Source organism: Tasmannia lanceolata, unplaced genomic scaffold, assembly GCF_043159265.1.
Source record: "Tasmannia lanceolata isolate RefF3 unplaced genomic scaffold, GAP_Taslan_0.1 ptg000013l, whole genome shotgun sequence".
Classification (NCBI taxonomy): Eukaryota; Viridiplantae; Streptophyta; class Magnoliopsida; order Canellales; family Winteraceae; genus Tasmannia; species Tasmannia lanceolata.
The window spans coordinates 34,356,731-34,373,263 of NW_027518690.1; the positions used below are offsets into that span (position 1 = coordinate 34,356,731).

Genomic DNA, 16,533 nt, shown 5'->3' on the forward strand with positions numbered 1-16,533 from the left:
AATTCAGGTAAGTCTCATCTCATTAGTGAGTAGTTGTTTTAATTGTCAATTGATTGGGTGCTGATGATGTGATCTTTTAAATGAGAATTCTCTGTGTTATTTTGTTAGGATTGATGAAGATCAATCATTTTGAAGTGTGTGAATGACAGGTTTATGCGTTAATTTTACTTTGATCTGCAAAGACCTGCTGTTTTGAGTATGTGTACAGGGTTTTCATGCATTCTTTTGTTTTGATTGATGAGGATATATCATTATGAGCATGTAAGATGTGCTTTTTTGTTTGCCTTGGTTGATGAAAATTAGTTATTTATAAGTGTGCAAATGAAAGATCCACGAGTAATTTTGCTTTGGATAAATGAGGCTTTATCGATCTGATTCTATTGATGATTTTTCAAATTATTTTCTCTCTTATTTCACTGTTTAAAATGAGATAGTTAATGTTATGTTTTTCATTATTTTATTAAGTATTTGGCTTTAGTCAAGAAAAAAAAATTAATTTGCTTGTATTGCACATTAAACTGAAGCCATTCTATAAGGCCAAAACCAGGATTTGAATCAAATGGATAATTTGTACTTTGTGTCATTTTCTTGGATCTTGCTAGCTTCACAATGCATATAAATTAGTTCATATGGCTTGGGTGCTATGGAGACTCATTATGTGGATTTTAGTTACTTATTAATGGAACAAAAGGTTCCCATCCATAGGGCAGCACATGTGTTGTTCTTTGCTTGTTGGAATTGGATGTGTACTGATACTTTGGGGCTCAGCCGCTATTTGTTGAATAATCTAAGACACTCCACAAATGTATTTGATCTAGTTGGCTTTAGTTGTGATTATTGCATGTAATATGTCTAAGACACTCCACAAACGTATTTGATCTAGTTGGCTTTAGTTGGAACATGGAATGCTAATGTGCATGTTGGCTTTAGTTCCTTACATCAATTGATGCATGTAATATGTCTTTGAAAAGAACAGCTTGTGCATTTTTCAATGAATCCTTGTGTCTTCGAGCATGGGTAAGCTATTGTTTTGTAGGTGTATATGTGCATAAGTGGCTGTGCATGTATGCATGTACGTATATATGTGTAGAGTTGTGATTATTGCATGTGCATGTATGCATGTACGTATATATATGTGTAGAGTTGTGATTACTGCATGTGCATGTCTCTGCTTATATAAGTATGTCTATGTATACAGATGTGCGTTTAAAGTTTATGGTTCAGATCCCCGCTATCATAGCACAACCCATGTTTTAATCTCAATTTTTGGCGCAATTTAGCCTAGGTTACAAATTCCTGTTGGCACAGTACAGGTCCATGATTTAGTCCTAATTTTATACAAGATTTAGCCCATGTTTCAACCCTGGTTTGGCATCATTTGGTTCAGTTGGATACTCATGGTTAGGGAGGGTCGATATATTTGAAGGTTATTTCCATGGAATAAATGAAGGTGAGTTGATTGGAAAGTACCTGATTTGTGAAACATGGTTTTAAATGTTTTCTTCACATCAAGTGATTTTAAATAGAAATAGTGATAATGTTCATATGATGTTATAAATGCATGTTACATTGGTGAAGGTTTAAAATTCAGTCAATACGTTTGTGGCCTGGTAACCATGCTAATATAATATTTTATTTTTATTCTAGTTCTAATCCTGCTTAAGAGATTGCATAGTGTTATTCTACTTGTTTAGCTCTAGTTGTCCCAGTGTAAAATTCATTTGGATTCTTTGTTATTGCAAAGACTTTGTTCTAGCTGAAGAATTTAAAATAGAATTTTGGTATGCACTTCACCCATTGTTCAAGGGGTAATTTCAGTAGAAACAAGGTCACGATAGTGTATATGTCTGTGAATTTGTTAATGTATATATGTGTGTGTATGGGTTTGTAAACATGTATGGCTGTATGTGTTTATGTGATGATGTTTATGTATATACGTTCATATGTGAGCACATATATGTACACATGTCTATATATGTGACTAGATGTGGGTATGGCTGTGCATGTGTATGTGGTTGTGTGTGTGTTATTTATACATAGGTGTATGTGTCAGTCAATGTGTATTTGTGCAACTATGTGTGAATATGAGTAAATATATGAGAGAGTGCTTATAAATACGTGAATGCTAGTATGTGGTGGTACAAGCACAATTCAGCCCATGATTTTTGCTCCATACTTAGCACACTTTAGCCAATGATTTGGCTCATGTTTTGGCATAATTTCAACAAGTAATTCCTGCTCCTTTCAACCCATAATTCTGCCCTGTTTTGACACAGGTTTCACTACGAGCTCAGTTTTTCCTGCACTATTCACTGTGTAAGTGGTCAGATGGGTATGGGTTATGGATGGGTAATCTGAACATGGGATGTATGGTGATTAGATAGATATATGGGTGTTGAGATCTAATATGGGTTCGGGTATGCTGTTGCAATAAGACAGTGTATAGGGGTTGTGATATGGGGTATGGATATGGGCTATGGTGATGGGCATCAAGAGGGTATAACTATGAGGTCTGATGGGGTATGAATGAATTAGGAGGAGGAGAGGTATTGTGGCCGAATGGGTTACACGCTTGGGATGGGAAGCATGGAGAGGTGCAACTAGCTTGGGTTGGGCTTGGGTGCGGCTAGGGATGCGGCTTACATTGGGCTTGGGCGCAGCTTGGGTTGGGCTCAGGGTATTGGGCAAGGCCGAATAGGATGGGGTTAAGGCCAAGGGAGCCATCGGGTTTGGGTCAAAACCAGAAGGGCTTGGGTTTGGGTCAAGGCCAAGTTGGCCATGGGTTCAGGTCTAATCGGATTGAGCCTAATGGGATGGGGGTTTGGATTAAGGTTATGTAGGCTGCGAGTTTGGGTTACAGCCAAGTAGGCCGAGAGGTTTGGGTCAACTTGGGTTCGGGTTAGGTCCGGGGTGGACCGATCGGATTGAGCTGGACCGGGTTGGTCCGGGTTGAACCTGGGTCGACTTGGGTTGGCTTGGGCTGATTCGGGTCGACTCGGATTGAGCTCGGGTTAGCTTGGGCTGGACCCGGGTTGACACGGGTTGGGTCAAGTTGACTCGGCTTTTGGACTGGGCTGACTCGGTTTGACTCGGATCGACTCGGGTTGAACTTGGGTAAGGCGGGTTGGATTTGGGTTAGGGGTCGGTTGGGTTGGGTTTGGTTAGGTTGGGTGGGGTTTGGAATCGGATATGGCTTGGGGTCAGATTAGACTGGAGGTGAGGGTAAGTTTTGGTTGGATTTTATATTCTAGTAGTTGTTTGGGGATGGATCTTAAAATCCAATAGGCTGTTTGGGAGATGGATTCCAAAATCCAGTGGGCTGTTTGGGAGATGGATTCTAAAATCCAGTGGGCTGTTTGGGGATGGATTCCAAAATCCAGAGGGCTGTTTGGGAGATGGATTCTAAAACCCAGTGGGCTGTTTGGGGATGGAATCCAAAATCCAGTGAGCTGTTTGGGCTGATAAAACAAGGGACAAGAGAGGCTGTTTTGGTCGGTAAAACAAGGGAGGGGCTGTTTTGGGTTGGTTTATGGCTGAGTGGTATGGGGTGTGGTCATGATTCGGGTTCGGGTTTAGTTAGGTTGGATCCGGTTTGACTCGGGTTGGACATGGGTTAGGTCCGGGTTGGATCCGGTTTGACTCGGGTTGGACATGGGTAGGCTTGAGTTAGGTTGCCGAATGAGCCGGGGTTTTGGGTCAAGGCCAAGCAGGCCGCAGGTTTTGGGTACGGCTTAGGACATGGGTTGGGGTGCAGCTTAAGGGTGTGGCTTAGGTTAGGTTAGGGGTGCGGCTTAGGGGTGTGACTTAGGGCATGGATTGGAGTGCGGCTTTATGGTGCAGCTTAGGGATATCCGAATGCGGATTTAGAGTAGAGAGGGATCGGGAACAACAAGAGAAAAGAAAAGATATGCAAAGAAAAAGAAAAAATGTAAATTTCAGTATGATAACTTGAAAAATACATGTAAATTGGCCTACCTCTTTCCGGAGGTTGATGTCGAACCTTTGTTGCCTTGGATCCCTTTAATGATATCCCACCAATAATGAGTAGATTCCTTTGTTGATATTGATTTCCAATTTGAGATAATAATCGAAATGGCCAAAACGAAGTATCGAGCAATTGAAGAATGGAGAAGGCTGATGGGTTTCGGCAATGGAGAGGGTGAACGAATGTTTTTCTTTTTTTTTCTCTCCTTTTCTCCTTTTAGATGGAGCAATAAAGGGGGTATTTATAGGTGAAGGTTACCTTGAGTTGCTATGTTGGAGCAATGGTTGAGATTAAAAAGATGGCAATTTAGAAAGGATTAAAGGGATGAGATCAAAGTATCTAGAGAATTCCTTTCCCAAACTTGTGAAACGTATGGGTTAGATGCCCAAAATACATCCCCTTCTATAATAGAAGGAGCTTGTGTGGTGGAGATTGTTTGCATAAATTAGGAAGCAAAGGGAAGTAAATAAGATGAGGCCAAGTGTCCCAACAAAATTTTGCAAATAAAGAATTAAATCAAGAACAATTAGAAACGTCCAAAAGAGGAGTGCATGCTGGAACTTTGTCATGATTCCCTACTCAATTAGAATATGAGACTTGCCTCTTTTAGTTTTAGGCAATCCTTTTGACCAATAAGCTTGAAACACATGCCTCTTTTCCAAAGTTTGTAAAATTAGCCCAAAATCATTTCAAATCTCTAAGCAATAGGGGAGGAGGAAACAAGCCACGTTTTCCCAAGCTTGGGAAAACGTGTGGTGAGAGCAGAGAGAGGGTGAGGAAAGAGAACTCTCTCGAAAACGGAAAAATATCGTTTTCCGGAGATTTTGGCATCCGACTCCGATAATTCTTTCGCCTTTGGAATCCCTGATTTTTTCTCGTTCATTTAAGCCCAATATTGCCATAGAAAACTGTTTTCAGAATTTTCGACCAATGCGAGCCTTCGATCTCCGTCGGTAGATCATTTTTTCAAAGATCGAGCAAATTGGTGGTCCGAACGAACTAACTGATTCGATCAAATTTGGGCCAACGGTTAAAACTATTAAACCATGATATTGACAATAGTTGAGACATTAGAAAGTTTTGATATTGATGATTTAACGGGACAATTTCGACGGATCTCTCTTGTCCCGCCTTGATCCGTGACTTTTCACTGGGTTTTTGCTTAATTAAGTGACACAATGTTTAATCTGAATTTGAGATTAACCTTGATCGATCCTATTTTGACTAAATGATCACAAATTCTTAGTAAGGAAAGACACCCAGGTTAAGATCTGCCCTTGATCTAACGATTTACGGAAATCGGGTCTCGGAATGGAATCAGGTCCCGGGCTGTGAAGTGACCCTAGCTTATTTTGTCCCGATTGATGATCCGTAAAGTCAGATCGAGATATTAATGACCTAAAACAAATAAATTCATGATAGAGGGGCTCTCACATGGATTTAACACAGTAAATTCACCAATCAGGATATTTTTCAATTTTTCGGATCTAATCATCTCACCAGGTACATCTCTTTATCATTTCGGTTTTTAGAAAATTTGAGGATGCATACTTTACCAATGAAATTCCACAGATCAATATATTATGCTATTGTTGGTTAAAGTGTAGCAAAATGAGGGTGTCTACAGGACTCGGGCTAAATCGTTTAGAGTTTAGGATTTGTTGTGTTATCATATTGTACGTTTTGTTTTATTTTCTTACTTTCTTGTACAGACTTTATACCTTTAGCTGTAGCATGCATGTGTTTGTCCACCAGAACTTAGACACCAATTAGGCATGTCACTCATAACCTAGTTGTGACTAGGCGACACTTCTTCCATTTATTTGGTGTGTGCTCATTATTTCATCCCCTGGTCATGCATGATTATGTAGACGTCTTTCGGGGGATATTTTGTTCCCATTTAATATGATTTTGCCCAAAATTCTTTGGAGTTAATGAAAATGGCATAAGAGACCAAGTGCTTGCACTCGGACGAATTGGGGGTGCTCTTCAGACCTTCTCCATTCGTAATCAGGCATGAGCCCATATATATTTCTGATTATCCATTGCACAGAGGATTTGATTTTGGGGTTCCATGGCCTATCCATGGATGGCGACTCTGAGTTATTTTAGGTACGTCCTGGTTTGGGGATTTATCCTTAGATCAAGAGGTATCTAGTTTATATCGCCACTCATACTTTGATATGAGGGTGGCATCTGTTTCGAGAGTTCCTTGGTAGAGCTCTCATTCATGTGGAGATCTAGAGGATGTAGGGAGTCGTTTCCTCATCATCCTCGGATCAGGGTCCACAGCGGCCACTAAGGGATAGAATTGGTTATCCAAAGGAAAATGAAATGGATAATACAAAGAAAGATTTGGGGTCTAGATAGTGTGGAAGGTTCCATGTAGAACAATGAGATGGGTTATGTGGGTATTTAGTGAGGAAGATTGAAGAATGAGAAGAAATGATCATTCCAAGGTTGGTCACCATGCCAGTACTATTACAGAGTGGTTAGCGAGAAGGATGAATTTTGGTTTATTACTACTTTCGTTCTTGTGGCATATTCATTGTTAGAGGACTTGCCTTTCTTTTTCTACAATTTTAAGATTAACAGAAAAGAAAGCCCATCAATTAAAGGAGAAATTCATCTTTTTCCCTATAGCCACAATGTAAGGAATGGGGAAATTGAAAAAGACCGAACTAGGGTCATGCCCGCTTGATGGGTGTTATTAGGCCCAGCTATATTGGGCTGAGAAATCATATGATGGGTTGTCGTATATACCCATATTTTTCAAAATGTACGGTACGGCACCTACAACGGTAGAGTAAGAAAATTAAAGCTCTTCGCTCCGACAATGGTGGAGAGAGTACCTATCAAATGAGTTAGGGAATAAACTAAAGTTCAGTGGAATTGTCTCTCAGTGGACTCCACATGCAACGCCATATTTGAATGGTGTAGCAGAGAGGAGGAATCAGACTTTGTTTGCATTGGTCTGATCTATAATTAGTTTCGCCAATGGACCATTGTTTCTTTAGGGTTTCATTTTAGAAACCAGGCTCTATGTCCTCAACCGAGTCCTGACTAAGTCAGTACCACGGAATCAGTATGAGATATGGATGGGTAGGAAACCCTTATTGAATCATATGAGGGTGTGGGGTTTTCCCGCCCATGTGAAAAGGCTAGGTGCTGATAAGTTAGAGACAAGGACCTCAAGATGTTTCTTCATTGGATATCTCAAGGAAAAAAAGGGCTATTGGTTTTATTACCTTGGAGAGAAAAAAAATTTGTGAGCCAAAATGCCATATTTTAGAGGAACAATTCATCCAAAATGCAGGCAAGAGAGATATACCTGAGACTCTAGTTGAGTGATATTAAGCATTGCGTAGATACCCACTACACATATTCTGAAACTCCGACATAGTACTAGGTAGGATAAGGCTGCATGATAGTCTTGTCTATTTGGGAGAGGCATACAGTATGGTCTCGAACAGGGTTGAGACCAATCCCCTTAACTACAAGGAGGCAAAAAAGTTAGATATCAATGTGGGTAAATGGATGGTTGCGATGAAATCTGAAATGCACTCTATGTATTCTAATGGGCTATGGACTCTAGTCGATCCACTAGAGGGCATTAAGCCCATGGGATGCAAATGGATCTTCAAGACAAAGAAGGGCCCTGACGGAAAGGTGGAGACCTATAAGGTACGACTAGTGGCGAAGGGCTATAGTCTAAAGGCTGGTATTGACTATGAGGAAACCTTCTCACAACTAGCTATGCTGAAGTCCATTAGGATTTTATAGGCCATCTCTGCGCACTACGATTATGAGATCTGACAGATGGACGTCAACACTGAAAACTCACTGATACTTTGCAAGAAGAAAACTCCTTGATGCTAAAGTTGAGCATGGGAGATATATATTTATTAGTGTTTGTGTACAAAGCTAGGCAATATGCCAAGAAAAGGAAGAATGCTAACTGGTAATATTACAAGGTTGGCAACTATCCTAGTTGATAATATTACAATCCTAATTGATATACACAAGATTAGTGATATGCCTAAGGGAGAGATTTTCCATATTGGATTGCCGTATGGGAGTCTCATGTGATGCTGTCTTTCCTTTGTTGGGTATTGCCATCCGTAACATGCTATCTTTAACATCCCCCCGCAAACCGAATGGCATAAAGTGGAGCGTCAGTTTGGTCCGTAAAAAGAGAAATGGCTTAGAACCAAGAGGCTTGGTGAGTATGTCAGTAATCTGCTCAGAGCTTGGCAAAAATGCATATGCAGAAGGCTTTTAGCCACTCGTTCACGAACAAAATGAAAATCAATTTCAATATGTTTGGTTTGTGCATGAAAGATGGGGTTGGCAGTGAGATAAATAGAGCCAATATTGTCACACCAAAGAAAAGGTTCTCGAGGTAATGAAATCCCCAATTCAGACAAAAGAGACTGAAGCCAAGCAAGTTCTGCAGCGATGTTGGCAAGGCCTTTATATTCTGATTCAGTACTGGATCATGCAATCGTAGCTTGCTTTTTAGAACTCCAAGAAATAAGGTTTGGACTGAGAAATACACGGAACCCGCCAGTGGATCTCCTATCATCAGGACAGCCTGCCCAATCGGCATCCGAGTAGGCACTCAGGGTCAGCGAGGAAGGTGCCGAAGGTGAAGACCAAGGTGAGTAGTTCCCTTGAGATACCGTAAGATCCGTTTAACAGCTGCCCAATGATCAGATGTTGACCAATGTAGAAATTGGCAAACTTTGTTGATGGTGAAAGAAATGTCTGGTCTTGTAAGCGATAAGTACTGCAAGGCTCCAACGGTGCTACGGTATTCTCGAGCATCTGAGAGGGCAGTGCCGGTGAAGCGAGAGAGGCTGAGAGATGAGGCCATAGGAGTGGAGCAAGGCTTGGCCCCATCCATCTTTGTGCGAATAAGAAGGTTGATAATATACTTACGCTGGGAAAGTAATAAACCATCGACAGATGGTGTGACCTCAATACCAAGGAAAAATTGGGGCGGTCCAAGGTCCTTGATAGAAAATTCATAGTGAAGCTTTGCGACCAAGTGAGAGATGGCAGTCCCCTTGTTGCCAGTGAGAATAATGTCATTCACGTAGACTAAAAGAAGCATAATTACACCCGGACGACGATAAATAAAGAGTGAGGTGTCGGAACGAGAACCGACAAAGCCATGCTGGTAGAGAAAGTGGCTGAGACGTGTGAACCAGGCACGAGGGCCTGCTTGAGGCCATAGATCACCTTTCGAAGTCGACAAACATGCAGAGGATGATGAGCATCTTGAAACCAGGAGGTTGGGCCATGTACACTTCCTCAGAGAGAAGACCATTGAGTAATGCATTGTGAACATCCAATTGACGAAGGGGCCATCCATAGGTAAGCACAAGTGAAAAGATAATGCGTATAGTTGTTGGTTTGACCACTGGGTTAAACGTCTCATCATAGTCAATCCCTGCTTGTTGATGAAAGCCCTTTGCTACAAGTCGAGCCTTATAGCGTTCAATAGACGAATCAGCCTTCCGTTTGATCCGATACACCCATTTGCACCCAACGATATTTTTCAAAGGATTTCGTGTAACAAGTTCCCAAGTACCATTGTGGAGCAAAGCATTAAACTCATTGGCCATGGCAGCACACCATGATGGGGATTTGGAAGCTTGTGTGAAGCAAGTGGGTTCTGTTTCGAGATCTGAGGTGGCCACGAGTGCAAGAGGGTGCCGAGTAGCACAAAGAACCTTAGGTCGACGAGTGCCATCCATTGATTGAGTGATCATATGGTGAGTGTGTAGCAGTCGGTTGGGAAGGTGGGACACAAGGAAGAGCACCGAGGTCAACAACTGGGTCAAAAGGATTAATTGAAGTCGAAGGTGGAGGATTGACTGCAGGGGCAATAGCGGATGGAGAAGAGGGTGACATATTTGGGACTACAGAAGAGGTTGAGGACAAAGGGAGGGATGACTTAGAAGGAACCTAGGGAACCGAAAGAGGTAAGGAGGTGACCGAAGGTGGGGTGTTAGGTGGCGTATGATTGTTGGCAAAAGGATAGTCATTTTCATCAAAAACAACATGCCATGCAATATAAATGCAACCCGTAGGAAGATGAAGACATCGATACCCATGATGTTTAGTAGTATAGCTGTAGACACTCCCATTTTGCTACGCTTTAAAAAGTGAAAGATTCGGTAGTATCATCGAGTCTTGAGTCCGTATTCAACATTAGATTAGGCATCTATGCATTTTAGGGTAGATTTCACCTCATTATGGGAGTTTTGAAGTTGATTCGCGATCCTGAAGGTCTCTAGGGGGTTCCTTTGGCCTCTGGAAGATGAAAGTTTAAGTTTCCAAGCAAATGAAAAAAACCTGCTATTTTTAGAATTTTCAGGGTTTCCCTCATTTTTGCCTATTTTGAACTGCAGGGGTATGTTGGTCATTCCCGATGTGTCTCATTTGACCCCCGAGTTATATTTGAGAAATCTTGAGTGATTTTACAAATTTTGAAAAAGCTGCTATTTTTAGAAACTTATGGGGCTTCCACATTTTCATCATCTTATGGATATTTCAATCATTTCTCATATGTCTAAAACCATCTCGAGGGTACGGCTGATGGATTAAGAGTAATTTCGTAAGATTTGAGAAACCTGCTAAATTTAGATCTCTCAAGATTTTCTCTTAGTCTTGCACTTCGGGGGTATTTTAGACATTTCCAAACATATCATATTTAGTCCCTAAGTTGTGAGTCCGCTCATAAAATTTTGAAAATCTGCTATTCTTAGAATTTCTCAAGGTTTTCCCTAGTCTCGCCAAATTCTAGCACCTCGGGGTAATTTGGTCTTTTCCTGTGTAATTCTTTTGATCCCCGAAATATGTCTGAGAGATTATGAATGATTTCCTGAATTTTAGAAAACCTGCTAAATTTAGAATTTCTCAGGAGTTTCGCTTAATTTGGAAATTCTAAGTGTTGAGGGCATTTTGGGTATTTTCAGGGGGTACCAAATGATCCTGTTTGATATTGCTCATCAAAAGGACCCAACTTTAAAAGTTTCTATTCTTGAAGTTTGATCACAAAGACTTTCCATTTTTAACATTTTCCTTTAGGGGTGAACCAATTTAAGGTTATTTTGGTCACATTTGGATGTGTAATTGTCAAATAGGGGTATTTTGGTCAGAAAAATTATTTCCCCAAAAAAGATGGTTCGATCATGTATGAGGGATGCACCAAAAATGTCAAATGGGTTGGGTCCATATATAGAATGTTGAATTTAGAAAGACTTTATTGAATTTTTACGGAAAAACCCGAAACCCGTGTGAAATGGCCCATTGGGCTAAAGCCCGTAAAGATGGAGCTCATGTGGGTTCACCCATATGGGTCGACCACCATGGTGGGCGCCCCACATGGCTGACCCACATGAATTGAGCATCTAACCTTGGTGACATGTGACATCATATTTGTTAAAAGAAAAATAAAAAAATAAAAAAAAGAAAAGAAGGAAAGAAGGAAAAGAGGAATGATTGCTTAAAAAAAGTTTTCTTCCAAAGAAGCAATGTGGAATAAAGAATAGCATGTCTTGATTGACAATAAATTAAGATTGGAATCAAATCTAATTTGGAAACAAGAAAGAAAGCAAGCAAGAGGGGAAAATTGGAAACAAGCCAAAAATGAAAGCTCTAACATTGGGAACTACTATTTCTCTCTTAACCATAGCTTTTTTGTATAAAAATCAAAGCAAACAATCCGAAAAAAAGATTGGAAAAAGATCAAAATTCATTTTTTTCTCTCTCCTCCCAAGAAAAAAAAATCTCTTTTCTCTTGAAGTGTGATCTCTCTCTCAAGTGTTCTTGACAAAAAGGAATTCTTGAATTCCTTCTTCTTCTCCAAGGCATCACACAAAGCGTATACCTCTGATCTACGCACCCTAGAGACAAGGAGCGCGATCACGGTAGGATCTTTATCTTTGTAATATCAAAAGTAGAAAAGCATGCTAGGATTTTACTTTTGATAGTCAAATCAATGAATTTTTTCCTGAAATTCCAGTATGTTATAATATAGATTATGAGTTTTTAAAATCCAAAATTTGATCCAAAAATTAAATTTCCTCCATTTAATAATGATTTTCTTTCATTTTTTATTCAATATGGATTTAAATCGGATTATCAAAGCAAGTGTTAGAAAACGTGGGTTTCTTTAAAAACTGATATTTTTTAGGATTTCTGTAAAATAAAATACTACTGGAAACTTAATTTTCAATCACGGTTTGGCCGTTTTAATTTTCATTCTAATTTTCAAACAATAACCCCCGAAAGGGGTTATTTCTTGATGAACGAATCCAAAAGTATATCAAACCATGTCCAAAATTTATAAAATCTTATTTCCAAACTAATGTTTTGATTTCCAGAATACCCAAAAAATTTCGGATTTTTTTGAATTTTTTTAATCCGGTTTTAAATTATTTTAAATCTCGGTCATTTTTAATAAATATCAAAATATTTTAAAAATTAATGAAACTCTCCAGATTTAATTTCCAATAATAAATTGAATTTTTCATGAGATTTTGTTTTTGAAAAAAGGTTTTTTTATTTGTTTTCTAATCATTTTTTCGTTTTACGTGCTGTAATTCTTTTTCGTATTAAATTAGTAATTTTTTGAAATTTTTCTTTACAAACCAGTAACTTAGGTTACTGGAATGTTAGATAAAAATTTTAAATTTGTTTTGCAAAGTTTTAATATGGTTTTGTAATTTATTTTAATAAATGGGTTTCAATTTCTAGGAAACAAATTCCCCTTTTCTATTTAAAAATGGATTTTATGGAGGAGATTTAATTTTTAAGTTTTTGAATTTTGATAGAAAATTTTATAATCTATTATATATCTACTGGAATTTTTTATTTAATTTTAGGATACTATTAGGTTTGCTTTTTAAGTAATTCTTTGGTTTCATTCGATTTGTGTGTGAATTTTAATTGGCATCAAATCGTAATAAAAATTTATGAAAGTCATACAGTAGTCTAATCTCATGATTATCTTTATTCTGTGTAAGTTTAGATTAATTTGAAATTGATATGCTACAAGTTGATGTGTTAATCTATAATCTGATTTAAATTTTAGAAAATCAGAAATTGATATCAAATCTTAATGATAATTCATGAAATTTTTTCAGTAAGCTACAAGTATCTATATCTTATTATTTAATTTTTTTTAACTGATTTGGAGTTCGATTACTTAGGGTTATTGTGTATTCCTAACAATCTGGTCTTAATGATATTAAATCACAATTTAATAGCAAATCAATACAAAAGTCAGTAAAAATCTCCAAAAAACCTTAAATTTTCATCATAAATTCAATCCCTAACTTTTTGAAACAGAAACCTTAGGGTTCATAGATTGCCTTTGTAAATTGTCTATGCTGTGACAATTTAACTGCCGAGATCATAACCATAATCATATACTAATTGCGATCGATCCAGCATAATTGGAGTGCGTAAATTATAGTATGATATTGGCTCCGAGGTCCACTGTCCACGAAAATCCTGAGAAATATGCCAGGCAATAAGATACTATAATTTATGTGCTAAATTATACAAGGGTTGAGAGCACGATTCCCTTCCATGGTTGTGATTCGAGGTCGAAACTTGCGAACCATAGAGCCTTTGGTATTCCTTAGATGTTTAGGAACCGAAAATCCTTGAAATCTGAAAATCATTAACTTCAGCAAATTAAATCAATTTACATCATGTCTTTCAGAACCGTTGGATTGCGGTTTCCATCGTAAGAACCATTAGAGCCCTATTTAGGAACATTTACGTCATGTCGTGTCCTAGGTTTTAGGGAGTCATAGAGTTAGGAGTTCAGCCTCATCACGGGCGTTTGCTATGGATAGCAACCGTGCCATAGATCTAGTTACACTAGTCACCTCACTTTTCTCATAGGACAAGCCTAGTTACCTAGGATGTAGGTTCACCTGCATTAGTCAAAGGGATGTCTTGCACTTAGATATGATCATATAGCATCTTAGATGAAGTCCTAGGATAATAAAATCTTCAACTTGAATTAAATAATTTCTCTTAAAACTGTTGAAACAGTCAATCCAGTCTAGATCGGTGTCCTAGATGAGTTAGGCATAAGTAGCTTAGTTCAGGTGCACCGAACTACGTCGACTCTGATCCCAGTGAGGCTTGGGTACGTAGGCAGCTTGGATGTCTGATGGCATACCAATCGCGAGTCAGCTCCACAACAAATTGTGGGGTTTTGTATATTAATTTTCTTGTAAAATTTAATCACTTAGAACTTTCCATGAAATTAGAATTTTAGGAAAACTTTCACTTAGATGGAATCCAGACAAATTAAGAAATCAAGATACACATTTATGATTCATATTGAAATTAGATTTTAGGATGCATGTCACTTAGTTCGCACATTAACAGAGAGTTGAATGAGCCATTTAAAATAAATTTAAAAGAGTTAACTTTTGAAATTGAAGACCGATTATCGGGCAGGAATGGTGCATGTGGTGGGTAATTCCCCATACCTTCCATTCTTGTAATCAGGTAACGAGTCTAGATTTCTGGTTAATTATGGGTCCTAGATCCCACATCTAGGTGGCGACTCTGTCACTCTCTTTTGTGTAGAATTCGGATTGCCTTAGTGATCCCAAGTTCACATAAAAGATGAATTAAAATCAATAATAAAAGAGCACACGCCAATCGCGTGGGTACGAGAGACCAAGAGAGAGCGTGGCGGCTTGCGCCCCACCCCTCTCGTGGGATTGGGTCCCACAATAGCCAATAAAGACACATTTGGATGTGCGAAATTGAAGCTTGTGTTTATTGTATGGACGAAGGCAAGGGTAACAAGCACACCCAAAAACCTTAAGAAACTTGTAATTAGGTTTACGACCAAATAAGCATTCTAAGGGGCTTTTATTATTAGTAACCGCTGATGGTATGTGATTAATGAGATAGGTGGCTGTTTCAAAGGCATCCGCCCAATAGGAAAGGGGAACATAGGAATGCGCAAGGAACACTAAACCAGTGTCAACGATATGGCGATGCTTGCGTTCAGCCGAGCTATTTTGTTGGTGAGTGTAAGGACAAGAGACTCGATGACCAATTCCCGATGAACGAAGAAGAGGTTCGAGTTTTTGGTACTCACCCCCACCCTCGGTCTGAAGGGACTTAATTTTACAACACAAGAGATTTTCAACATGGGTTTTAAAGTGTGTAAAAGCATGAATAACATCAGATTTACTAACTAAAGGGTAGATCCATGTAAATTTACTAAAGTCATCAACAAAGTGAACATACTAATGAAAACCAGAGTGAGAACTAAGAGGAGCCGGGCCCCAAACATCAGAAAAGACAAGATCCAAAGGTTTAGATGACCGTGTTGGTGAAGACGCAAGAGGTAGCCGATGACTCTTTCCAAGCTGACATGATGGGCAAAAACTAACGGTGCCATGTTGCTGAATTGGAAGCTGAGACCGATGAATGATATTGTGGCCAAGGTGCCTATGCCAGAGAGCCATGGAGACACGTTCGCCAAGTACAGAGTAGCCACTGGCTTTATTCAAAGACTGGAATGGTGGAAGGCAATAGAGACCTCCCTTAGTCATGCCTTGGAGGAGGACAGTTCCCGTTGATCGATCCTTGATAATACACATGTCATGATGGAATTCAAAAAATACATCATTATCACAACATAACTTACGAACAGAAAGAAGATTTTTGGAGATACAAGGAACATGTAAGATATTTGATAACTGAATATTTTTGGTCAGAGTATGTAAGAAAGAAGAACCGACATGAGAGATAGATAAACCTTGGCCATTTCCAACACGGATCTGATCGGAGCCATGATACTCAGGCGAAGAACGAAGGTTGGAAAGTTCAGAGGTTAGGTGATTGGTGGATCCACTGTCAACATACCAAGTGGGGTTGAAGGTAGATGATTGATATGCATACATTGCTACAAATGGGTGTTACGGTTCAGGCGGAGCGCGAGGAGCAACATTTGTGTAGCGATAGCAGGTTGGGGCTTCATGACCAGGACGACCACATAACTGGCATATAACACGATCTGTTGTAGGTGATCTGTTGCAGGTCGTGGAGGGGATCCAACACGATTGTATGATGGACAGCCACGACCCCTACCACGAAATTTGTGTTGTTTATTATTGCGCTTGTATTGTGAGGTAGATGGTGATGAGCCCTTATAGGCAGCGTTAGCTTCGGGTGGAGTAGTGTCGGCAAGAGAGAGGGATTGCATTTCCATCCGGACATCATGACTATACAGGAAGCCTTGAAGATCATCAATAGGGATAGGATCTGAACGACTGAGAACATTGGTGACAAGGTTTTCGTAATCTGGTCCTAGACCGGGGAGAATGCTAATAGCCAAATCAGACTCAAGAATCGGATGGCCAGATGAGGCAAGTTGATCAGCTAGCATCTTAGCATGTTGAAGGTAGTCCGTCATGGACTTTGTTCCTTTCCGCAGCTTCGTCAGTTGATGACGAAGGTTCATCACTCGAGCTTTATACGGAGAAGCAAAC

General features: G+C 39.4%; 1 protein-coding gene across 1 annotated transcript in view; it reads right to left on the minus strand.

Moving 5' to 3' along the window:
• The window catches only part of LOC143890034 (Pentatricopeptide repeat (PPR) superfamily protein), a 98,525-nt gene extending 94,186 nt beyond the window's left edge, over positions 1-4,339 (minus strand). Inside the window, exon 1 of the mRNA XM_077394548.1 lies at positions 3,976-4,339. The gene's annotated coding sequence lies outside the window, so the exon portion shown is untranslated. The remainder of the gene's footprint in view (positions 1-3,975) is intronic.
• Positions 4,340-16,533: the final 12,194 nt, after the last annotated feature.